Source organism: Chanodichthys erythropterus, chromosome 19 (assembly GCF_024489055.1).
Source record: "Chanodichthys erythropterus isolate Z2021 chromosome 19, ASM2448905v1, whole genome shotgun sequence".
Taxonomy (NCBI): domain Eukaryota; kingdom Metazoa; phylum Chordata; class Actinopteri; order Cypriniformes; family Xenocyprididae; genus Chanodichthys; species Chanodichthys erythropterus.
The window spans coordinates 4,875,511-4,902,361 of NC_090239.1; positions in this window are offsets into that span (position 1 = coordinate 4,875,511).

Below are 26,851 nucleotides of genomic sequence, written 5' to 3' on the forward strand. Positions count from 1 at the left end.
ATAATCATAATAATAGCCAGAAATGTTTTTTAAATGCAAAAAGATCAGTCCATTATCATCAGAGGCTTTAAAATTTCACAGCAATTAGTTTCACTGACTAGAATTAGATCAGTTCATCCATCAGCATGTAATCTTACATAAAAAGCATTGCATAACCACCGTCGTTCCTCTGCCATCACGGCTAATTTTGTCGTAACGTCTGCCGTGACTTTGTTGCTTGTAAAGACATGACTGATTATGTTGGGTTATCTCTAGCACTGCCACTCTGACGGATCGCTGGGCTCTTCACTCCATTTTCACGGCCGTTTCTCATTCAGCGTGTCTTTTTTCTGTCTCTCTGTCATGGCTCCTGATGGTGCCCGCCTACAGGGATGGTTTCACCACATCATCATCATCGCCTGGGTTTGATTGTCCTCTGACTAACCTGACCGCAGGACGACTTTGTTCTTACAAAGAGGACACCAAATTAACACTGAGCTGTTTCACAGCTCGCGCCTCTGATCTTAATGAGGGATGACCTGGAGAAATATAACATAATTATCCTGATTATTACAATCTTTTTAGCCAGAGAATATAAAAGGCTCATTATTGTTCTTTTTGAATTGTTCATTACGATTATTTTCGAGCCTGCAGCCTTTTCGGGCCAAAAATGGTAGGGAGAGACAGAAGAGGAAGAGAAAACCTATCTTTGATTGGTTAATACCCAGCAGTAGAGTGGGCTTAGAGAACTTGAGTCCCCCTCGACCCCGATTCTGTCTGTCTGAATATCCCCCAGCTTTCGTGAATAATTTGTCTTATATATATATATTCTGTCTTAAGGACACTGATCTATTAGAGGTTCCTGTTAGGGACCTTTTTTAACATATTCAAATATATTTGATTTGTTGAAAAGGGCAAAGCTGGCCTGCTGAGTACCTTTTTGCTGTTTGTTGAATGGGCCGTTTACACAGAAAAATTAGGGCTAGTTTTTACACTTTTTTCTCCAGTAAACATTTCTCATGATATTTTGTTTTTGAAAGTCTTACATACAAAATACAAATACAAACATTTTGAACAAAAAGCTGGGAAAATCACGTTTTCTTTTTTTCTTCAAAGACTACACTGTGCATAAGCAGTGATTTTATTGCTTGTTTCTGCTCTTTTTTGCTTGTGTTTTGATCCAGAGCTTCTATTTCAGAAGTTGTATAACAGCGCCCCCTTTTGTATAACAGTGAAATCACGGAAAGCCAGAAAATTTTAAAAAAGTCAATGGCGGGAAAGCATTGTCTCATAATTGATGGCGAGGGAAGTATTAAGGATTCTTAAGAATTCAGTTTTGGAAAAACAATAAACATGCTCCAGCCAATAACCGACAAGAATGATATTAAATGCGCGTTCATGACTGTTTCAGGAAGCACGGATGGGAGGGGAGGAGGAGGTGGGAGGGTCTAGCTAGCCTCTGTTTTGTTTGACAACACTTCGAACATCAACAGGAAGTTACTCCACCCAGGATCGCTTAGAGCACCTTTAAATGTTAAGTTAGTCAGTGTGTTTATTTTCAAATAGAAGAGGAAGAGAAAAAAACATAGAAAATTAGGGCTAGCTTTCACATTTTCTCCAGTAAACATTTCTCATGATATTTTGTTTTTGAAAGTATTCAATACAAAATACAAATACATTTTCAGCATCAGTCTTCAGTGTCATGTGACCCTTCAGAAATCATTCTAATATGCTGCTTTGCTGCTCAAGAAACTTTCCTTATGTCAGTGCCGATAGCCTAGTGGTTAGTGTCCCGACATATGGAGTAAATGTGTTCATGGTGAACCGAGTTCGATTCCCGTCTCGAGGTCCTTTGTCGATCCCGCCCCCTCTCTCCACCCAGTGTTTTCCTGTCTGCTCTCTACTGTCTTCTTCGAATAAAGGCACAAAAAGCCCATAAATATAACTTTAGAAAGATTTATCAATGTTGAAAACACACTAAAAAAAATTAATTGTTGGATTTACTTAAAAAATAAGTGTCAAGTGGTTCCACGCAACAATATTGAGTAATTTGTACAAAAAACTATTTAGTTGAATGAACAAAAGAAATTCAAGCAAAGCTGACAAAATGTCACTGTTACATTATATTTATATGTGCAGTTTACTTAATAATGTTATGTTGATTACGTAAGGTAAACACATTTTTTTTTTTTTTTTGAATAATCATTTAAATAAAAAGGATACAGCATATCAGAATGCAGCCTCTCACCCCAAAATGCACTCAAAAAATAACTAATTGAACAAACTCAATTGAATTGAGAGCAGAAATTTTATCCTATAAACATGCATATATGAGTGCGCACAGCCTAAACACAGGCGACACTCTTCTGCATGATGGTAACCACAAAATTCAAAAACATTACAGAAAATACTCTAAATGTCCAACATAACTGAACATTAAACACTAACATAAACTAACAACATCTTTCCCTTTACTGAAAAACACATAAAATAACACTTTTATCCCTAAATTTACTCTCCTAATGCAGTCCCTTGCAAAGCATGCTGGGAACTATGGATCCACTGCACAGTTAGTTATGTCAACAATAATGTGTGCGTTTCACACAGCAATGTTAAGTTGATTGAAAAAACACTAAGTAAAGCTGACAATATCCAATTTTAGTAGAAACAATGCAGTTAAATTACGTTCATGTAGTTACATGAGTTTTTTAAGTTATGTGAACAAGGATGGTTTGAGTGAAACTAACAACAGTGAAAGTTCATTTTTTTGAGTGCAGTTATGCTGCTTAATATTTTTTATTGAAACCATGATATTTATTTTCAGGATTTTTGAGGAATATAAAGTTGAAAAGAGCAGCATTTATTTGAAATAGAAGTCTTTTGTAATATTATAAGTGTATTTACATTCACTTTTGATCAGTTTAATGCATTCTTGCTCAATAAAAATAATTTATTTCTATTAAAATCTTTCTGACCCAAAAGTTTTATGTTATTGATATTTAATACTTTTTCACTCCTAAACATTTTTATTCACTCATAAACATTTTCTATTATTATGAAAAGTAAGCAATTAGCATAAATTACATTTGTTGTCATTTCTGACATTTTATTGTTCCTCAAAGTAGCGCTGAATGTTTGGTAACTGTCAGTTTTGCATTGAATGACACTTTTTCCTTTTGGTTAAAACTGCCACGGCAGCAAAATGAATTGTCAGAACAGGATCAGGTCCAGATTGCTCATTACTAAGTGTCTGCTTAATTTCAGGTGTTGTGGCTTGAGTGATATGTGTAATTATAGTTGTCAATCCATCCTGACGTGCTGTCACCCGTGTGACAGTCCACATAAGCAGACTGCTGTTGTCCTCAGTGAATTGTGATGAAGGTTTCATTTAGAGTCTCGCTGCCGCATAATGAATCTACACATGAATACAAATAACAGACGCATGTGATCAAGACTCTACGCAAATAATAATTATATATGCACTCTTTTCAGCTTTTGAAGACAGAACACTTAACCTGTCCTATATGAATAATTGCGCAATATATGAATGATATATTAACAAGTAGAACAAATCCAATGTACTCTGAATATTAAAGTGCCCCTATTATTAATTTAAAAGCTCTGCAATGTTTTAAAGATCAAAGTGCACAACAAATAAAGTTATTGTCTCAGAAAGAAAGAATTGAATTGTTTCTGAATTCCAGTCTCACTTCCTGTTACATACAAACGCAACAATGCAACAAATTTGCATAATGCCAGCCTGTGGTCTTCATCGGCTGCCTGTGAATGTCTACTTTGACCCTCAAACACTGTAGTTGTAGCTGAGACTGGAAGAGTTTGGTTTGTGTTGTCGACATGTTGAGAAGATGCTGTTTTCAGCTCTGCGATTCCTCCAGAGCTGAAATTCAGATAATTAGCGTTTTGTTTCTGACACTCACCAATCACAACAGACTGGGCCATCTGACCAATCAGAGCAGAGTAGACTCTCAGAAAGAAGGGGTTTTGAGAGACTTAATTTTCGAACAAACTGTTTTCAGACTCTTTGAGAAATGAGGTGATGTGTTGAGAAATGAGATATATTCTGAGCTGTCAAAAGTGGACCATCGAAATAAAGTGAAACCTAGGAGACCTCCGAAACAAAATTAGGTACCTTTAAAATATCATAATCATTTTTTGTATTGAATCGAACTCATTGTAAATTGTTGCATTGTTTAAGGCAGAAATGCATTCTGCTTATGCTTCACTAATTCATTCTTAGAGAATTCCCTTTTAGCATCTTTATTCTGATGCCATCAGAAGCTTATTTTATAAAATGCAAAGACAAATAAGTATAAAACACTACAAAAAAAGTTGTGCAAACATGCACTTAACAATATCTGCATGTCTGCATGATGGGGCTTTGAGCACTGTGTGGCGGCTGGTCGTATTGTGCTGAGAGAGAGTCGGTTTGGATTACTGTACAGTTGTCCTGAAAAACAAATGGGGTTTCCAGCAGCTACGCTGCATGCTAAGCTACACCGCTATTGAAATTTGCACTAGCTGTTTTGCCCTGGTGCCAAAAGAAATCAAGTTTTGCCCACATGGCAGGCTATGAAAGACTATGAACTATGGGAGAAACCTACAGTGACATGTGTCGCCTGCATACGAGATCAAATACACGCGAATTCAAAAGAACTTCTCCAGGTAGATTTATCGACAGGGGGAAAAACGCCATGATGAGACTGACTCAATCATGATCACTTTGATGTTGGAGAGGGACGAACCATCACGAGTCTGAATAGAAGCACAATTATTCTTTTCTGCCTCTCTCTCTCTAATGGGTTTAGCATTCATGCTTTATAATGGCTTAAACAGATCGAATAGAGTACAGGCATGTTGTTTATTCACTTTTTACTCACACACATGCACGCACACACACTCTACACCTCTGCATCACGATTTGTTTTTGTTGTTTTTGCCCTTGAACTTTTACAGTAGGACATGATAATTTTTTACATATACATTTTTTATTTTTTTGTCATTTGTTGTTGTTTATTTATTCCTTTTTTCGAATGTTTGTGTTCCTGTTGATCGAGTAGAGCAACACTAAGATAATCATCAGATTATATGATTTATTATTTATTTATTTATTTATTTTTTTTTGGTTTAGATCAATATGTTTCTGAACACTCTAAAAAAAAATGCTGGGTTAAAAACAATCCAAGTTGGTTTGAAAATGGACAAACCAAGCAATTGGGTTGTTTTAACCCACTGAATGAATTGTTTTATTATTGTTGCCTCTAGTAATTATGTGTCTGCTTTCTGATTTTTAATTTTTCTAACCTATTTTGGGTTCATTTTAAGCCAGCCATAGTCATTTTTAAACAATAGTTGGGTTAAATAAAACTGCCCAGCACATTGGGCAAACATTTAACCCAACTGCTGGGTTTGTCCATAATTTAGAGTGCAGAAAAGACTCAAAATAACACGCGATTGCATTGAAAGTCAAATGAATCAAATTGGCTGTTAGTATTATTTAGTATTTTATTTATTTATTAATATTTTTAATTGGCTTTAGTTTTAGCCCATCTCTCTCTCTCTCTCTCTCTCTCTCTCTCTCTCTCTCTATGATGAAAAGTAGATGAAAAGTTTTCATCTAATATTTATTATATTTTCTTTTATCCCTATTTCAATTAAATAAAATGATTTTTATAGTTGCCCCACTGGTTCTAAATGTCTTTTAATCATTTTAAATCAATACCAATTAGCTATTGGCTATTTGATTTTAAACTGACACCCTTGGATCAGATAGTCGCTCAAAGAAAATCCATCTGGTATGATATTCTTGTGTCTGCTCATCTTAAGAATAAATGCAATGATGAAGTGTAAAGATATTAATTTGTCAGGCTTTCCTCTAGCTGAGCTTGAAGACCTTACTTGGGTCGAGCGGAAAAGGCAATCTGGAAAGCGAGAAATGTGAGTTTTCACACATTTCTTGTGTGGCTTCTCCAAGCTGCTTCACATCAATAGCATGTACTTGCTGGAGGTTAACGTGAGGTCTCCTCTCTTTAAAAGCCATAAAACTGAAACTAAACAAGCCTCAGAAAGCTCTAACCGCTGTTTCGCCCTCCTCCTACCCGACGCTTCCAGGTGTTCTCGGATTCGAGCAGTAATTGCGATCACATCAGTCCAGTCATAAAAAGCAGGCCTATGTAATGAAGCTGGTCTTAATAAGGTGCTTATGTTTTATTCTGGCCTATTAGAGGCACTGAGTCCATCTCTGAGAGCAGAATGACTTTTACAGTTCTCTCCTCTACCTGCTGTTTGGCAGAGGTTGGAGAGACAGCATGCAGGCCAACAGTTTCTGACAAGGTTAACACCCACAGACGTTTCCTGTAGGTCTGGGGATAGCAGCTGCTTTTTACCCGACGCCCACTTCTGGTCTAACTTTCATGATCCTCGCTGGACAATGAATTTGGCTAACCAGAACCAGACGTCCCACCACTGTTCGCCACAGCTCTAGAAGCCTCACTGAAACACTGGCCATTAATGAGGGGTCAATGACATGGTCGAAAGGACTGTAAAACTGCAACCGTTTCAGCTGAACCCTTTTGGGACTACTTGTGATAGTTCATGACTTGAATCTAAATAGGTGTGATTAATATATCGTATTTATTTTACCATCCCTTGTGTTGGTTACGCATTACAAGTAGTAATAATTTGACTTGAATATTTTTTCGAAATAAGTTTTGACCTTATGTCCTTTAATCAAAGTCTAAAAAAATGCTGAGTTAAAAACAACCCAAGTTGGGTTGAAAATGGACAAACCAAGCGATTGTGTTGTTTTAACCCAGCGGTTGGGTTAAATGTTTGCCCACCGTGCTGGGCAGTTTTATTTAACCTGACTATTGTTTAAAAATTACTATATGTCTGCTTTAAAAATTAACCCACAATAAGTTGGTAATTAATAATCAGACACATAATTACTAGAGGCAACAATAATAATCAAAAGGTGAACATTTATTAATAAGCAAATGAGTAAATGTTTATTGTTTGAATATTATTCATTAAACATATTAATAAATGATCATTTCTAACATATTTTGGGTTCATTTTAAGCAAGCAATACAGTAATTTCTAAACAATAGTTGAGTTAAATAAAACTACCCAGCAGGTTGGGCAAACATTTAACCCAACCACTGAGTTAAAACAACCCAATTGCTGGGTTTGTCCATTTTCAACCCAACTTTGGTTGTTTTTAACCCAGCATTTATAGTCTACTTATTAATGCAAAATATATTCACATTGCTTTCAATTATCAAATATCAATAATGCAACATGCCACTTTTAAAAGTAGCTTCCCCAACATCAACACGTTACACAATAAAATGAACTTATCTTATAGAAAAGAGCTGCTTGTCAGACATATAGTCTATTCTAAGATCGTCATTTACATAGGAGAAAAGTTTAAATCTCTTATTCAACACCTCAAGGCTGATATTCTGAATGATTTATAAGTATGCTAACACTTTTTCCTCCAGAGGTGTGTGTGTGTAAGCGGTGTGGCGTTGGGGGGTTCCTCTGACACTCAGGGGTCCAGACCCCAAACTCTGGTTCATGTCTTAACACCAGGCAGAGCAGCAGGGTCAAGCCACCAATGGGAAGCAGTCTTGGGCCGCACCTCAACGGACCAGAAGCCCGTACAAATCTCTAAACGTACGTCAAATGTCAGTTCTGTGGCCTTGGACTTACACGGCCGCTCTGACATACAGATTTACCCAGAGCTGCTTACATTGGCCTGACCCAGACCTTCTGAGAGCCCAAAACCAGATCAAAATGTGTATTAATGCTGTATTTTTTTGAAGGCCGTACCTGCACTAATGCTTGCAGGTCACATGGAAAGATGGATCCAGTGACAGTCTCAAAAATGAACAGTAGTGTATTTGCCTTGGATCATTCTGTCTGCAGCAGAAGCATCTCAATTGGTAAACCCACAAATGTGTGTTTGTGGGATCCACATGTCAAATTTAAAGTACTCTAGTTCATCTTCTCTCCTTCAGAAATCCTCTATTGCTTTCACTTGGCACATCAGTCTTGCTTTTTCCTTTTCTTTTAAAAGAAAATGTTTTTAAACATTTGAAGCCCATAGGCCTTATTCAGAGCAGCGTCAGGACAGGTATGAAAGTGAGGCTGTGAGGGATAGACTTCTCACTTTTCAATGGCATCCACTGTAAAAAAGTTGTATAAAGCTCCTAGATCACTTATAAATTTCCACAGCTCACGTCGTCTGGAGTTTTTTGTCTACTGAAATTTCTTGGAAAGCTATTTTTGCAGTGTTTCGTCAGCAGAACAATCCAAAAACATATTAAATAACAGTACAACCCACTGAGGAGATGTATGTCCATCCCTCACAGCCTTGCTTTCATTTCCGTTAAAAATCAAAGATGGCGCTGCTGTGAATAAGGTCTATTATAACAAGATATTATATATATATTCTAATGATGTAAAGGAATTTTTTTTTTTTTTTTTTTTTTTGCATTTTGCATAATTTTGGCAATTGTAACTTTTGACCAAGTTATCATTAGGGATGGGAACTGGCAATTCAAAACCAATAAATGTATGTATATATATATATATATATATATATATATATATATATATATATATATATATATATATATATACACTTGTTGTACCACAAACTGCAGTTTTGAGTGTTTTTTAGGCGATAATGTCGTTGTTTAGACCTAAATATGTGACTCATACAATCATAGCACGTATTTTGCAAGCTCCAGGCTGTCAGCGGCTATTCAGTGCTCATGTACCCGCCGAAAACAGCTTAATCTCGGTCAGTGCTTCGGGGATTTGCCTCTGGCTCTTACTGTGGTAATTATATATATATATATATATATATATATATATATATATATATATATATATATATATATATATATATATATATATATATATATATATATATATATATATATATATATATACCAAATCAGCGTATGATTTCTGAAGGATCGTGATACTAAAGTTTGGAGTAATGCCATCTCTGGGATAAATTAGATTAGATTATATATAATTAAATTATATAAATAAGAAAAATTCAAAGTTATTTTTTATTTAAAATAATAATGTATTTTTGATCAAATAAATGCATTTTTGGGCATAAGAGACTTCTTTCAACATCATTAAAAAACAAAAATCTTATCGACCCAAACTTTTAAACAGTACTCTGAGTGTGTGTACTGTATACATGTAAGACGATTAAATGAAATGGCTTTGCATGAATTAATATGGCACAGCACGACTCTAGAACTGAGCTGGACAGCGGCTGTTATGAGGTGTTGATTTTGAGCAGAGATCAGCCGTTTGGCCCAGATGGTAATTGACTCGACACCAGAACCACTGAGCCGACCCCTGTGTCTCATTCTGTTTCTCTTCCTGGGACATCAGAACCTTTTTCTTTGCAGTTTTTGGAGCCTTTGAAATCCAGACTGAAAAGTGGAGGTAGATCCCAGCAGGAACAAGGCCCATCTCTCTGCCCCAAAGGAGACGTACTGCCACAGGGTCCAGAGATGAGCCTTTGCCTGTCCGCTCTCTGTTCCTGGTAGGTGTTCGCTGACGATAAATATTTCATTTCCTTGCAAAACAAATAGCTACACATCATTCCTTCCCCAAGCTTTGTTGTTGACGGCGACACGGCGGGTAGTTTGTGATGGTTGCCGTGGAACGCAGGAGAGAAAAATGGCTTGTTGAGAACAATCATAACTCAGCACGTCACAGAAAAAACCTGACCGCAGCGGTCAGAGTCCCTCATTGGGAAGTACGTCTGCATGTTGTGACAGCGAGTTTGTTCTGTTTTGAGGCCTGATGGATAACTCAAATCTGCAGTGCAGTGAAAACCAAGCATTTTTATACTGAGTGCAGAATTACCATGATACCACAACTCCCAGCTCTATTTCAGCTAAATAGAGACCAGTGGAGGAACGTGATTTGTTGAGTGTTTCCTAAATCACTTTCCTTTGCCTTTTTGGTTTCATGAACTTACAGAACTATTCGTATCTGATCTGGACCATTAAAGGACTTTCATTGAACATAATATTGATTCAGTCATTTTAAATAATCATTTTGACAATACAAACAAGTCGTATGATATGTAGTACATATTGCACTAACTGGCAAAACTGTCCATTCATTAAGAAATGGTCCAGGCATGTCTTCATTTCCAAACTAAATGTTTGAAACAAAACATGATTTCTTGGGAATGTTGTTTTAATTTAGTTGGTTATCAAGTGCCCCTTAATACCAATTTCCATCTGTTAAATCTTCTGTGATATACCTTTAAATGACAAAATCTACTTCCTTGTGATATCATTATCCAGGAAGTGATGTCGCTTTGGAGGGAAAGCAACATTGCAAACAAAAGGTACAGTTGACAGTAACCGAAAAAAATACTACGGAAGTCAATGGCTACAGGCAACTGTTTGATTACCAACATTCTTCAAAATATTTTCTTTTGTGTTCATCAGAATAAAAAAATTAATACAGGTTTGGAACAACCTGCGGGTGAGTAAATAATGACAGAAATGTAATTTTTTGGGTGAACTATCCCTTTAAGCACACAGACGGAAGCGGGTTTCTTAGGCTGCTGTCACTTTAAGAGCAACACGGATCCAATATACGGTAAATTGTTACACATTCGCTTTCTTTCTCAACTGTTTAGTCCACTTATGACATAAATGACTGTGTTTATGTGAATACTCACCAAGATGGGCAGAATGACATAATTTTGTGTGGATTTGGCCATATAAGCTGTGGAAGAGAAATGAATTTGGGATCACACGCTGTCTGAGAGGCGGCTTTCTGTGTGCGTGAGTACTTCGCTTATTGCATTTAATAGCATGTCACATGTGTCCAGTCTACTCTCTGCTGTCTGCATCAACCTAAAACTTTGACTTTTTGTAATCTTGGAGTATTAAAATCATGCCGTTATCGCAAGCCATTGCATTTGTGCCGTTGCATATTTACATTTGTGATATTTTGATATAACGTGTGCAGCCCTAACTTTGTTCAACAAAACATTGTTTGCTTGAATGGATTTGTCTCTTGATGTACAAACTTTAATTGTGTGGAAAGGTTAACCTCAATAGAAGTTTGAACAAATATTTAGTGCATTCAGTTTTGAAAGTTACAAAGACAAAGGTTCTGCAGCAGGAATGACATTGTTTTTAGGTAAAAAAAAAAAAAATCAAATAAAAAATACAATTAGGTCAAACATCTAATAACATTTTCCATTTTTTCCAATCACATATTTGACAGTGGTCTATCAAAAAGGGGTGAGCAGTATGGCCAAACATCAGTTTTATATCATAATTTCATAAATGTACATCATGGTAACAGCGTTATATAAACTTAGTCATAGCACTCATATGACGCTAACTGAGGGTGGCAATGGCATGTCACCCACGTCGGCTGGTAAAGATTTGTTCCTAGCTGTATTTCATCAAGACCTCCTCATTACGCCGTTCTTTTGCATGTTTTAGTGTGTGTGAGGTGTGTTTCCCTTTAAACCTGTCAGTTAATGAGCGGTTCTCTCTCACACACTCCTGTGCCTGTGTTTAATCACAAAGATGAGAGACCATCTGAACATCAGCATTACTTATTACAAGACTTCTTTTTATCCAGACCGTCTGTCTGATACTCGCTAGCAAGTCAAGGAGGTAAAAACCTGCCAATTACGTTTCTCCTCCTTCAAATTCTTACCATTTCCTTGATAATTCTCTCCATAACTATAGGCCCCGGCCATCGTGCTTTTGAAGTCCTAACATGTTAAACTCAGTGTACAGTGGTAAGGAGAAATTATACGAAGACTTCTGAGGAGAAACAGACCATGTGAGAAAGAGTGAGACAGACAGCCAAAGGAAAGATTTATTGCTCAGAGGAAACTTACTGAAGGTTGTAGCTGTATTTCATGTAGGTATCGACTTTGTCTCAGATATTTCTCCTAAATGTCAAAAAATTAATATTGAAATATATAGATTTTGATTGTGGCATCATGGCATATCTGAGGACAGTTTGAGATATCCGATACTCAATAAAGGAAACACCTGAGAGCTTTTTTTTTTCCGTCTGAAAAGCAGCAAAGTTCTATATTTTTATTTCTGTCTAGGAGACACAACAGAGACTTTAATGAGATATAATTTGTAAATTTTATGTTTTTATGGATTATTTGAAAAGCCAAGGAAAATGAATGGACTTTTCTGTTATGTTTTAACTCAGATGTCTCTCTTAAAGTCCTAAGGGGGAATGAAAACAAATGAGACAATTGTTGACAGGACGATTTTAGCACTATAAAGGCAGTATGAATGGACAGCAGATCATATTTATATCTTCTGTTTCCAGATTAATATTGTGGAAAATCTGTCTACAGTATAAAACATCTTTTCTGAAGCACTATATAGGGGAAAATTGGACAATTATATTAAATGAAATCGTTATTTAATTATTTATTTATTTATTTAATCTGAAAAGGATGATGCTTGTCAGCTTATTCTCCATTTAGTGTCATTGCCGCCAAGGAGAAACAATTCATATATCAAATAAATCATTTCAAATTTTTTTTTTATTCTTCTATCATTTAGCCATCTTCATAACCTAAAAGAAGTTTGAGGCATTGGCTACAATAAAGTAGTTAAATTTCTTAGTGAACTTCCATCATTCTGAATAAATCAAGCCAGGCCTATGCTTGAGATCAACAGGTTAAATAACTTGTCTAAATCATCTTTATTATATTTTTTAAAAGGATATGTTTTATATCCTCTAATCTGCTTTGCTCCTTCTGTACAGATATAGGCCAAAAAAACAACCTTCCCTTAATCCGGTTCCTGCCATGTGCCCTTACCTCCAAAATATGCATGTCATGATCAAATCACTTCCCAGCAAAGCCATCATTAAAATGAATTTATGCACTTTGGAATTGGACGTTATCCCTAATGCACTGGATGTAGGTAGCCCAGATTTCTGGCTCAGCCCTGGATGTTTTAGATTCTGCAGATAGACCAGGCTTCCCTTCCACCACATTTCAATCGCTCTGCTCCCAATTCTAAAGCCCACATTCACTGGGGCCTGGGGATATCCAGTTCCAAATTAAGAGGCACGACTGGACTGCCGTTCCTCGCTTGTTAAGAGTCTGAAGCCAGACTTCAAACTCTCAGATGCAGGGACCAGCTCCATAGTTCAAACATGTATTCTCTTTCCATACAACCGCTGTGTTCCCATCAGTGTTGGGAGTAACAATCTAAAAGTAGGGATGCTACTAACTTTACTACATTTTTTAGTAGCTCAGCTGTTTTCCAAACAGAGTAGCTTTTCAGCTTGGTACCTCTGAACTGTTGAGTCCCTGTACAGAGATTCATTTATGTTTTGTTTTTTTGTGTGTCAAAAATGTATTTCAATGTATTGAACATTAGAATGTGAATTCATTATATGAATTAGCGTATTTTCTAGTTTGATTTTTTTTTTTAATATGTAGTATTTTTTGTGTTAAGTTGAATGTAATTGCCCTAATTAAGTTCATCGTTTTTGTGCAGATAAACATTGTTCTGATTGCAATAATTAAATAATATACCTTCTAATGCGGGAATTATTAAACCACAAAAGAATGTCTATTTGTTCGTTTGTTCACTTTTTCGTTTGTTTTACTACAAAAGGAGTGTTTTTTTTTTTTTTGTACACCATTGCAATCGAAGTATAAGCATTCAAGTATAAGCGCGAGACATCACTGCCGTTGTCAGAGCGCGATCAGACCTCACTAAGCGAGTGCTGAACGCAGTTAGACATAGTGGTGTTTTATAGGTAAAAAATGACACTTTTGGGTTTCTTGCACAAACCGATCGTTTCGTGTCTTAGGACATCAATGTGTCGTCACGAGCCGCAGGGTTTAATTTGGATTTTTTTTACTTTTATTGATAGAGTTCCCATTGACACGCATTATATGGCTGACAGACGGCAACGGTTGGAGTTAAAAATCATCATTTGTGTTCTACTGAAGTAACAAAGTCACCTACATCTTGGATGCGCTGGGGGTAAGCAGATAAACATCAAATTTTCATTTTTGGGTGAACTATCCCTTTAAGACATTACTAATATATAAGCAATATATAAGCTAATATAGTGCATATATTTAGTGAAATGCTCATTTCTTTAGTGAACTAACATGCTGTGGACACTAAATGACTTGCCTGAGGTAAATGTAATGCTACGTGAGATATTATTCTCAAGGTGTTTTATTGATGTTTACATGCATATCTAGGGCTGTGATACAGTTTTTTTTTATGCCCTTCCCCCGCTAACTTCCCTCAGTCTCGTTGACTCGGATGTATGTCATTGCTTACGTTGCATGAGTGCCCACTACTGGTGGAACACTTGCAATGGGCTGAATTGGAATGTCCTAAGGCCTTGATCACTTGGAATCTGCTATGGAGTTTGTTTATTATTTACATTTTTTTTTCCCTTTACGAAACTGTTTAATGCAGCATTTTATATGTATATAGGTGTGTTTGGGTTGTTTTAGATATTAAAAATAAATAAATTTAGCATAGAGTTGTCTGTGGTGGGGTAAATTAAATGCAATATGCGGTGACGTCACAATCATGTTGCATTGTGGTATATGGAGCTGCCTGAAATGTGCATATGAAGTAGATTGGCTCCCTCTGTCAAAATCGAGGGAGTGAGGGTTTGTCCATATAAACTTCCCTTGTCTAATTTCACAAAGTGGAACGCACTTCAAAATGGTGGCAGGGATTCCCCCGAGGGGAAGTGCTTAGAGAAGTTTGCAAGTGCATGTCTAAAAGTGTAGTGGAACGCAGCCAAAAATGTGTCTTCTTCTTCTTCTGTGCTTTTTCCTGTTGTGGCAGTTAAGTTAGCAAACAGTGTTGCATTACCGTGTGCACACCCTTCTGGATTGGATTGTGGATGTGACTAACTGTGACCGTCGTCTAACTGCATGAACCGAACCTTGACGTCTGTACCGGGATGAATACATGTACTGTTACGCCCCAAATAAATTGTATATACATATATATAGGTTTGTGATTGTGTATCATATATATAGGTTTATACATATGTGAGGTTTCCCGGTGGTTTGGATAAAACATAGTCTGAATGGTTAAAAATACCGTTTAAACATCTGTCCACTGTATTTGCACCATGCGTTGTAAGTTTACCAAAGATTCTACCCCCTCAAATGGGTTCAATATCTACTTTTTATTACAAACTTGTAGAATAGCCTACTTTTTCAAAGGTTTATCTTAACTGTAGTTTAACTACTTCAAATAAAGTAGAGCGCCTTGTAGCTTGGCAGCCTACAGTTTCAAAGACGTTCCTAACACTGGTTCTCATGCACGTCTGATAGCAGTAAAGAGCTAGATGCGATCAGAAGTGGCACTCAGCAAATACATCTGACCTTACACCTGTAAGTGTCCACCTTTGTTGTAGAGAATGACAAGATCTCTGTAGGACTTCCTCTTTAGTTTCCCTTTCATTTGACAGTGCAGCATTAACTCCTTGTTCATCTCTTTCTGTCTCTCCCTCTCTCTCCCTCCCTCGCTGTATGCTTCAGGCAATTACAGCAATGTTGCATTTGTCAATCACATTCAGTTGTGCATGGTTTCCTAAAATAATTATCAGGTGAGTGGCATCTCGTTGCCTGGAGTACCAGTCTGGTGAAGGCAAGCCCCAGAGTATTAATTACTGCGTGCAGAAATTTGCAGAGAAGCAAGTCTTTTAATGGTAGAACTGACGCAACATGATTGTTCTGATTTTTTTTTTCTACTAACATGACAATCATCACCGTCCCTGTGGTCATCAGCATAGATTAGCTGGAATCGTCAAGGGAGACCATTACCAAGCTGTGTACCATTTGATAAAATGAGGCACACATTGCCAGGTTTCTGTTTGTTGATTTTCAAAACAAGGCCTGCTTTTCAAAAAGGAAAAAAAAAGGCAGAGAAAACACCCCAAAAGTCAAAATTTCTAATAAACATGGACTGCTGCCAGAAAGCTCGAGTGTAGTGCTATTTACCGGGGTGAAGGAGCTACATTTCTGGAGAATTCCGCTGGAAAGGAATCTCTCAGGAAAGCAATCTTCAAATAGCAGCATAAAGGGATGCGTTTATTCTAAAGGGCATTTTCCTGCAGGGATGCAGGGTGAAGTGTGCGGATGTAGAGGAAAGCGGCATCATCTCAGGCCTGGCAAGTGGGGAATGAGAGAGAGCGCTTGCACAGGTGACATTTTCGCTCAGCTGAACTAGTTGGTTATTGTAGTGGTTCATTTTTGGCCTGGATTACAGATGATCTCCTCACATTGTCTTCATCTTTTTGCTTCCAGCAAGGGTTTTGACTGCATTTCAGTTCTTGTCTTCCCATGAATAACTGTACAGCTTCATATGATCTAGACTACGGTTTTATCAAACAGGGCTCCATGAACCCCAAAGGGGACGCAAGGAGGCGCTAGGATGTCTATTTGAAACAAAAGCAAAATATTTACAAAATAAGATTTAAGGGCTGTCAAAGTTAACGTTAACTTTTAATTAGTTAAATATTTATGATGCTATTTTAACCTAAATTTAAATTATAGCTGTTTTTATTACTTTTAGAAGGAACAGAAAATTAAGAGAATGCTGGAAACAGTAATAAAAACAGAATAATAATAATTTGAGTTAAAAATAGCATTACTTGTAAAAACTTGTAAAAAAACAAAACAAAAGAACATTTTTCAACCTAAATGTAATATATATAATATTTAATATATTATTTGTTTCTCAAAAAAAAATACATATATATATATATATATATATATATATATATATATATATATATATATATATATATATATATATATATATATATATATATATATATATATATATATATATATATATATATATATATATATATATATATATATATATATATATATGTGTGTGTGTGTGTGTGACAATCTGTTTTCTATTTTTATTTTTATTTTTTTTTTACACATCATTTTTCATGCTATTTTTAGCCTAATTTCAGCATTCTTTTTTGGTCAAAAATCAAAAGTACATAAATAAATATACATACATGCATACATGTGTACATGTCAGTATTGTCCTGCCTTCAGTTTAACTTGATGATAATTTTAAAAATCATTTTATTGCATCAGTAGAATCCCTCACAAGACATAAGTGGCAATAATGAGAATGACCAAAAAGTAACAAACTCAATATGTATTATGGGCTATTTGAATAATTATCATGAAAATATCCACACTGCAAAACATTTGAATGTTATTTATGCATTTTAGGGTGAAACATTTTTATATATTCAGTGGCATTCTCTTTTTAACACACGTGTCAACAGCATCAGGTAACGGACACAACGGTCGTGTATCCATTTGCTAGAGTTGGGAAGTGAATGGAAATTCCCACCCATATCTCATTACAGCATTTGCAGTGTGGGAGTTCTCATGGCCTCTGTGTGTGTTTATCTGTAAATGCTTCTGTATAGGTGTAGGTCTACAGCAAACACCTCCCAATCATTAAAACGGCACGCAATGCCGTGTCACGTATTGCTTTCAGCTCCACACCCTTCTTTGTTGTGCCTCGCTGATGAAGTAGGTTAATGGCGGCCTTTGAAACGCATCCCTAAAGCGCGCATTCTCTCTGAACGCCATGTGCGAAAGGTCCGTTCAAAGAGAGCCGCTACCTTTACTTCAAGCTTACAAACGCACACTCGAGTGCACATAAAGAGGGAGTGATTCAAGGAGAAAGAGCGTTGGGGGGGAGTAAGCAGAGCTCATTAACATCCGTGTAGCGGCAAACGCTTTCTCTCTCTGTCCACGGAGCTGAATTCTAGTTTCAGATGAGCCAGGCCTGCTGGGAGTTCAGCTGCCAGTTTAATTAGTGTTCAGTAATTTCAATAATGAGTGACAATTCATTGGGGCTTTTAGGTTGGTCTCCTCGTCAGTGGCGAATCAATAATCTGCTGTTTTCCTCCCTCCTTTTCTTTCAAGACTAAAAAGTGGCACGTAACTTCCATCAGAGGGGGAGAAGGAAAATGAAAGACAGCAGCGGGTCCCAGAGAAATGCTGGAGACAATTTGCCGCTAATGGCAGATGCTAGCCTTTCCTCCGCCTTTTGTTTTGATGTTATTGGATGAAAAGGCAGGTCTTTAGCAGCGAGCGCAGGGCCAGAGCGTGAAAACAATTTGCCCTGGCTGTAGAGGGAGTGATGTGGGTAAGTGAGAGGAGGCGCGGGGATTACGGATAATCCCCTGGTCCGCACCTCGAGGCGGAGGGGAAGCGGTGAAGCTAATTTTTGCCACGCGCACGCGCCTCGTAGCCGGCCGCCGTTCGATCCCGCGGTGACATCCGTAATTGATAATAGGATTTTCGACTCAAGCGGAGTTGAAATGTTATTATTAAGGCACATCATGCTAGAATGAAGAAGGAAAAGTAAAAGACGTTTAACTGGAGTGCTTGAAAAGTTTACTTACAAATCAATTTGGCACTGAAGAATAAGTTACGTGATCTGTATGTGTTTTAGCAATTTATACATGTGTGTTTGTTCAAATGCAGGGCCAAGGGGTCAATTTTATTCAGTCTTATTTACTTTTTGTTATATAAAGGTAACTTTTATCTTGCCTTCTCTTGTGTGAGCTGTGAATAAAAGTTGTAAAATATGTTTTACAAGAAAATACTTCATACTTTTATACTTTCTACAAATTCAATGTGTTTCTCACCATTTAATTTTCATTCAGAAATTGCTAGTAAATTTTACAAATAATTACAAAGTAAATCCTACACCATTTTTGTAGTGTTTTTCATTTATTTGGCTATTTTTCAAATGTCTTTTACGTGTAGATTTTATTGCTTTACCCTTTTCCCAAACCCAGAATCTTTTTTGAAGAAAATCCAATATCATCATTTTGTTACATTTGTAATCTATGATCACTTAAGTAAAGAAGGAAATAAACAAATCATTTTAGTATTTATTATGTGAAAACGATCCATTTTTACACCCTCGGTTGTTGTCATTTATCACAACCAACAAGTATTAATAATCGCCACTAACAGAATTTGACCAAAAGTGAGTGCACTTGTTTATTAAGGAGACAAAACAGTATCAGTGAAGAGCTTGAGATGAAATATGAGACTTCATATCGTTTGTAAACAGAATATTTTATTTTGTATTGTTTCCAATCTAGGTGCAATTGTGTAAAAAAAAATATAATATTTAATTCTATTTAGGATGCATAAAATCCTAGTTAGGAAATTAGGCTTAGCAAGGCAAAGGAGTCATGACAAAATTCTCCTGTGAAAACACTGTTGGACATCACAATTTAAATGAACTAGTGTGTGTTAAGTGTGTTTTAAGGAAAGAAACCCATCTACTTTGCATAAGACTTATTTTCCCAGCAATGTCAAGCCTAAATATGAATATGCACATGTGAATTGCATCTAAATATGCACAGTGCATATTTAGATGCAAAACCCTGCTAATTGTTTGTTTGAGATTGAGGCATGTTGCCTCAGCACGTGTATTTCCTGTACATCTCGAGTCAGCATGGTTCTGCATACCATTATGCCAATGATGTGCAATTAGACCCGCACATGCCAGGACTGGCAGACGGCCTGTTCCTCTTCCTACAGACACCGCTGTGAACTTCTGAACCTGTGAGGAGCGGGGTCTACCACAGCCTCTGGGCCTGAGAGAAAGACACACAGAGAGAGAGAGACAAGAAGAGTGTGGAAAATGATGCCCGAGGCAATGTTACATTCTGAGCAGTGATGTGCTGTAGTTTAAGGAGATTATTCTTACCGTTGGTTCCTTCATCTTCGGACTAACTGAAAGTGGATGTGCATGAATCACCTATACATTTAACAGTTTCCAAAGTGACTTGCATTTCATTGAAGGCATACATTTTATCAGTTCATGCATTCCATGGGAAGGATTCTTTAATGGTCATAATGGTACATTATAAACACTTTGGATCCATGACGCATGCTCAACGCTTGAGTGACAGAAACACTTGTTGTATCATTTAAATGTTAAAGGGTTAGTTCACCCAAAAATGACAATTCTGTCATTAATTACTCATTCTCATGTCCTTCCACACCCGTAAGACCTTTGTTCATCTTCGGAACACAAATGAAGATATTTTTTATAAAATTCAATGGCTCAATGAGGCCTCCATTTACAGCAAGATAATTAACACTTTCAATGCCCAGAAAGCTACTAAAGACATATTTAAAACAGTTCATGTGACTACAGTGGTTCAACCTTAATGTTATGAAGCGACGAGAATACTTTTTGTGCACCAGAAAAACAAAATAACTTTATTCAACAATATCTAGTGATGGGCGATTTCAAAACACTGCTTCATGAAGCTTCGAAGCTTTTTGAATCTTTTGTTTTAAATCAGTGGTTCGGAGCGTGTATCAAACTGCCAAAGTCACGTGATTTCAGTAAACGAGGCTTTGTTACGTCATAAGTGTTTCGAAATTCCAATTGTTCACCACTGGGGGGCATGACTTTGGCAGTTTGATACACGCTTCGAACCACTTCAGCTTTCTAGGCATCTGAAAGTGTTAATTTTCTTGCTGTCAATGGAGGCCCTGACTGAGCCATCGGATTTCATCAAAAATATCTTAATTTGTATTTTCTGAAGACGAACGAAGTTCTTACAGGTGTGGAATGACATGAGAGTGAGTAATAAATTACATAATTTTCATTTTTGTGTGAACTAACCCTTTAACAAAAATATCCTTAATATCAAACAATATGCAAAATGCAAAACAAATATGCAAATGTATAAACCTGACATATGCTTCATGTATGTTTAGCATTCATATATAGGCTAATATATACACTCTAAAAAATGTTGGGTTGCTTCAACCCATGTTTGGGTCAAATATGGACAAACCTAACCGTTAATTTTTTTTATTATTTTTAAACCCAACGGTTGGGTTTGTCCATATTTGATCCAAACATGGGTTAAAACAACCCAGCATTTTTAGATTATATATATATATATATATATATATATATATATATATATATATATATATATAAAATGTATGTATGTATGTATTCATTGCACAAAACATGTCCTCAGTGTTGGTTGCAGGTTTACTGTTTGGGTTTTAACTTCTATTTTACTTTTCTTTTTTTTTAGGGTACATTTACATGACAAGGATGTACTAAAAACAGAAAAGCTTTCCTTTGTGTTTTTCATGTACAGACAACAGTGTTGTCAATACGAACCCCTTTCACACGGATCCGCGAAAACGATTACAATGCTGTACTCTGCTGCCAGGCCAGTAGTTGGCGACTTCACTTTGTTCTGAAACACTACTTGCCTAGTTTACGTGGAAACGATTTCGGTAACATTTCCACAAACGTGCACTTCGAAACCCATTTTTAAAAGTTTGTGTTTTCAGGCCCCCAGAACGTATTTTCCATTTTTATCTGATAACAGTGTTGTGTAAACACCCCTTCATTTTCATTTGTATAGTTTTTTTTTTTGTTTGTTTTTTTTTGAGGTCATGTCAAGAAACCTGTCTACACTGGTATCTGTCTAATTTTAGTAATTAACAGATGAGTTTCCTCCAAAATACCCTTAATTATCAGTGCATAACCTTCGAAGGCAACAAATATGAGATATGAGACACATTTTCTCACCCCTTTTAATATTTGATAAGCCTATTTACTTTTTATATAGTTAGTTTATTTATATATATATATATATATATATATATATATATATACATTACCTTCGAAGGCAACAAATACGAGATATGAGACACATTTTCTCACCCCTTTTAATATTTGATAAGCCTATTTACTTTTTATATAGTTAGTTTATTTATATATATATATATATATATATATATATATATATATATATATATATATATATATATATATATATATATATATATATATATATATATACCTAATTTCAAGTCATGCCCCACCAATAGAGAACATATCCTCTAAATAAAGATTTACTTACCTCAGTCTGAGGTAGAGAGAGTTATGAGAGAGTTCTGGGCATAAAAAGCCAGCTTTCTCTCTTAAAGCAGCTTGTCTTTAGCAGGTGTGATTCACAGCAGTAAGGACACCGTTAATGCAGCTGTATTCATTATTCACTGTAAATTTATATTTGGCATAATTACGAAGCAGTGCCTGTCGGTGCGGTCCGTGTGAAGCAGTTCTGATGGGGAAGATAAATGGTGAGGCTCGGGCTCTTAATGAGAAAAGAGGTCATCTGTAGGGTGTGCAGCACTGCCACAACTGTAGCTCTCCTTCCGTCCCCAGGTACCACATGAGCGCACGACACGTAATTAGACAAAAAGAGGAAAAGAGAAGCATATAATATCTTAATGAGGTATGATATCAAAACTTTATTTTTTTCTTTTTCTGATGATATATTGCACACTTTTAAGAACAGCATTGTGTTGGGATCAGTTTACTCCTTCCAAAAGAAAAATTCTTAAAACCTTTCAAATAACCGAATATTGCGTTTTGGGGGACGAATATTTTTTGTCAATGTATGTAAATGTTTATACAAAAGTTTGAACCGTCCTATATATATATAATATATATAGAATCTGATAGCAGAATCTGTGAAAATGAGAATTATTTTAATAAAATAAGAGGGATAATAAAAAATGCATGTTATTTTGTGTGTAGTACTGTCCTGCTTAAGATATTTTACATAAAAGATGTTTGCATTTACTTCACAAGACAAAACAATAGCTGAATGTATTAAAATGACCCCATTCATAAATATGTGAACCATTGATTCTCAATACTGTGTGTGGTTACCTGATGATCCACGACTGTTTTTTTGTTTTGTGATGGTTGTTCATGAGTCTCTTGTTTGTTCTGAACAGTTAAACTTCAGAAAAATCCTCCAGCTCCTGCAGATTCTTCAGTTTTCAAGCATTTTTTGCATATTTGAACCCTTTCCAGCAGTGACTGTAGGATTTTGAGATCTGTGTTTTCATACTGAGGACAATTGAGGGACTCAAACTCAACTATTAAAAAAGGTTCAAACATTCACTGATGCTACAGAAGGAAACACGACGCATTAAGAGTCGGGGTGTGAAAACTTTTGAACAGGATGAAGATGTCACAATTTTTCTTATTTTGTTTAAATATCACTGTTTTCCATGTAGCACTGCCCTTCGGAACCAACAGAAGATACTTGCATGTTTCCCGGCAGAAAAATTAAGTACAATTTACCTTGATAATTGAATTCAAAAGTTTTCACATGCTTTCAAGGGTTCACATACTTTTTCATGCCACTATGCTATATCTGTTATATTAAACTCAGAACTCAGGACTGAACCACCAGACCTGACTGCAAGTTTGCTAAATAGTTATTGGGCTGTTGGTTAACATCATTCAACAGTCTGTGCATTTGCAATTGACTAATTAAGATGCATGCAACAGATATGTCTCCATGAGGCGTCTCTGGTGGGACTTTAAAGTGCAAAAACATATACAGATATTTCTCAGCCCATACAACAGGCCTGAGCTTCAGTGGAATGTGAGTGAAATATTAACCTCAATAATACTCTTCAGCATATCACAGTCTTGTATATAATCCCCATTAAAGATGCACCTCACAGCCAGAGGGCCTTTCTGCGCCCGTATGAAGCCTGCTGGGGAGACCGCGCTTCAGGGAATAGCTCCGCCCGAGACAGTCTGATATCAGCGGGAAAACCTCCTCACGTTTGTGCAACACAACCCTCCTAATCTAACTTTTCCTGACATGTAATGGGGGAGCGTTCCCTGATGGCCCATTTATTTATATTAAAAACGTCATTCAGGTTCGCTGTCTTAATTGATTTCATTTCTCCCTGTGAATCCTTTGCCCCGTATGTTTCCACTCCAATAATCTAAATGATTATGTATTTTTTTATTAATACTTGCAGTCAATTCTGACTTGCTTTCACCTGCTTCTTTTGAACCTTACTTTGATTTTGTTTGGAATAGGTGATGATTGACAAACAGAACTATGCTATATCTGTTATATTTATTTGAGATGACTGATTTTTTTTTTTCCTTCCTTGCTCTCGGTTTCTTTCAAACTGTCATCTTACAAGAGAACTGAGGCTCTGATAAGGCAGTAATGGGGTGTAGATGGGAAAAAAATAAAGAATAAACGTGCCCGGTTATTACGTGCTCCCGGGGGACTCGTGTGTTTGGTGTAATGTGCGTGTGAGAGCGATACTCATATTTACATGTGTCACGCATCCCCTCATTCCCTCTGTCAAGAGAATTGTCAGCCATATTGCTGTGGCACTTGGCGTGAAATGCTCGGCAACAAGTGCTGATGACTGACTATCACACCCGCGCTAACGCACTTTACAGCTATTCGGGTTCTGATTACAGACGTAAAGATGGTAAACACGCCTTGAAACAGCCTTATGCGATTGCTGTCATTCTTGTAGCATTTCTTTTTCTTTACAAAGATAAATTGTGAAATATAAAACAACAGGCTTTTTAATGGTTCAATCGTGTCTTATTACAAAAAAAGATCTGAACTGGATTTGATTAGCAATGTCTGAAGCTTTTTTTAAAAAATGCTGATATACAGTAGGCCTACCGTTCAAAGGTTTGCTCATCAATGTTGTGTTTTTTGGCCAAAAATGCAATAAAAACAGTAATATTGTGAAATATTATTACAATTTAAAATAACTGGTTTGTATTGTAATATATTGTAAAATGTAATTTATTCCTGTGATGCAAAGTTGTATTTTCAGCACCATTACTCCAGTCTTCAGTGTCACATGATCCTTCAGAAATCATTCTAATATGCTGATTTGATGCTCAAGAAACATTTCTGATTATTATCGATGTTGTTTTTTGTTGTTTTTTTTTTTTTTTCAGGATTCTATAATGAATAGAAAGTTTAAAAGAACAGCATTTCAGAAATCTTTTGTAACATTATACTGTAAATGTCTTTACTGTCATTTTTTTTATTAATTTAATGCATCCCTGCTGAATAAAAGTATTTCCTTTTTTTTTTAATTATTGTATTCACCCCAAACTTTTGAACTGTATCGTGTGCTTTGAATCGAATGCTAATAATGAAACTATGGCATGCAATTTATCATATGTTGGTGCTAAAGACATGAGTTCTCATGAGCTTGCTGAGAAAGATGTGCAATTATGTTTCTAAGTAATTTTCTCCAAGTACTGTGAAAGTGGGCAAAAAAAAGAGTCAACTCATCACTACTTGGAAGTGAACAGCAAACCAAACACCCTAGCAACCACATAGCAACATCCTTCCAATTACATCACATTATGGCGGGAAGATTTCCAAGAGTAAATGTCACTTATTTCCTTCAGAAAATGTAGTAGCTGTTCTATCATGTTAATGTTGCAGCCATTTTACACTACCAGTAAACCACAAGAGGCCTATGTTACAGTGGATTAACCACAGTTAAAGGACATTGTTAGGCATTACGCAAAGCTTGCTTTATTCTACGCCATAGCGCTGAGAGTTTACCGCTGCACTATGCATAGGTTGCATAACTTCACTGATTTATCGCAGCTAATGCTCAAGTTCAAGTCAATTGTAAACGTATACAGTGTTTATGTTGGAGAAGGATTAGAACCACAGGCATTTATTGCTCAAACATGAGCCACAGATGAGCGAGTTTGGAGAGCTTGAAGGAAAAAGCCAAAAAAGAGAGAGCAAGAAATTCATCATTTGATCTTTTTGTCTCAGAGTTTTTGCTCCCATAGGTACAGGGAAATATCAAGTTACCAAGCACTCTCTCAAACTCGTTCGAAACACACAAAAAAGAGAACATATGGTTTTTCTGAAGACTTGCACAATGTTTCATATCTTTTGTGCTGTCCCTATTGACGGAAAATGGTAGTAAATAACCTTGCCATGTATCTATTAAACTCCAGATTTACAACTGTTAAGTATCGGCTAACGTGTTAACCAGGTGTGTGCATGTTATTCTATGAAATCTGACCCGGTTTTAAATCACTGTTCCAGGTCCAAGAGTTGAGAATTGAAATTCCCAGATAGCCTTTGTCTCTTCTATCAGCAGCTGGAGAGCTGAAGGATGTTAGTTATATTTTTAAGAGCACAGAGGATACCTGTATCTCATCCCATGCCGTCCTCCCACATCTTTTTCCGTTTCCACTCTCTTCTCTTTTCCTTATTCTTATTTTTTTTTCTCTCTCTTTCTCTCTCTCCCATCCCTCCTTTATGGATTCCCACTGATTGTAGGCATTTCCTCTCACTGGCTCCATGTGAAGGAGGATAAATCCTGAGTTTCTGGCAGAAGCCGCCATGCATCCTGGCGATGGTGGAGGCCATTGACAGCTGAGTGTCGTCGGGGGATATTAAAGTCCAACAGCGGGCCCATTTCCCTTATTATTACATGGGCTATCCTATGATCAGTTTCATGCACCTTTCCTTCGAACTCCGCCAACATGTGTCCGCTGTGTTTAATAGTTCGGTGACAACAAATTTATGTTGCTAAGCTCCAGAAAGTAAACCTCACCAAAATACATCTCGCCAGCCACCCTTCTACAACGTCCACAGAGGTAATATGGAATTTACTTGTTTTGAGTCTTTCGTAATTGCTTCCAGATTTTGGTCTTCCCCCAGAATATTCCTGAGCGAAGCCACATTTTCTCACGATGCAGGCGGCCAAGAATATCTCCAGCCTTGCTGTGGTTATTCACTGCTGCTTGTCAAACATCCTCCGGCCGACCACAGTCATTTGTTTTCATGTTAACCATGCCTGAGAGAGTAAAGCGCGATTACAGCTCATCGTGGAGGGAAGGAGGGCTCTGTTATTCCGACA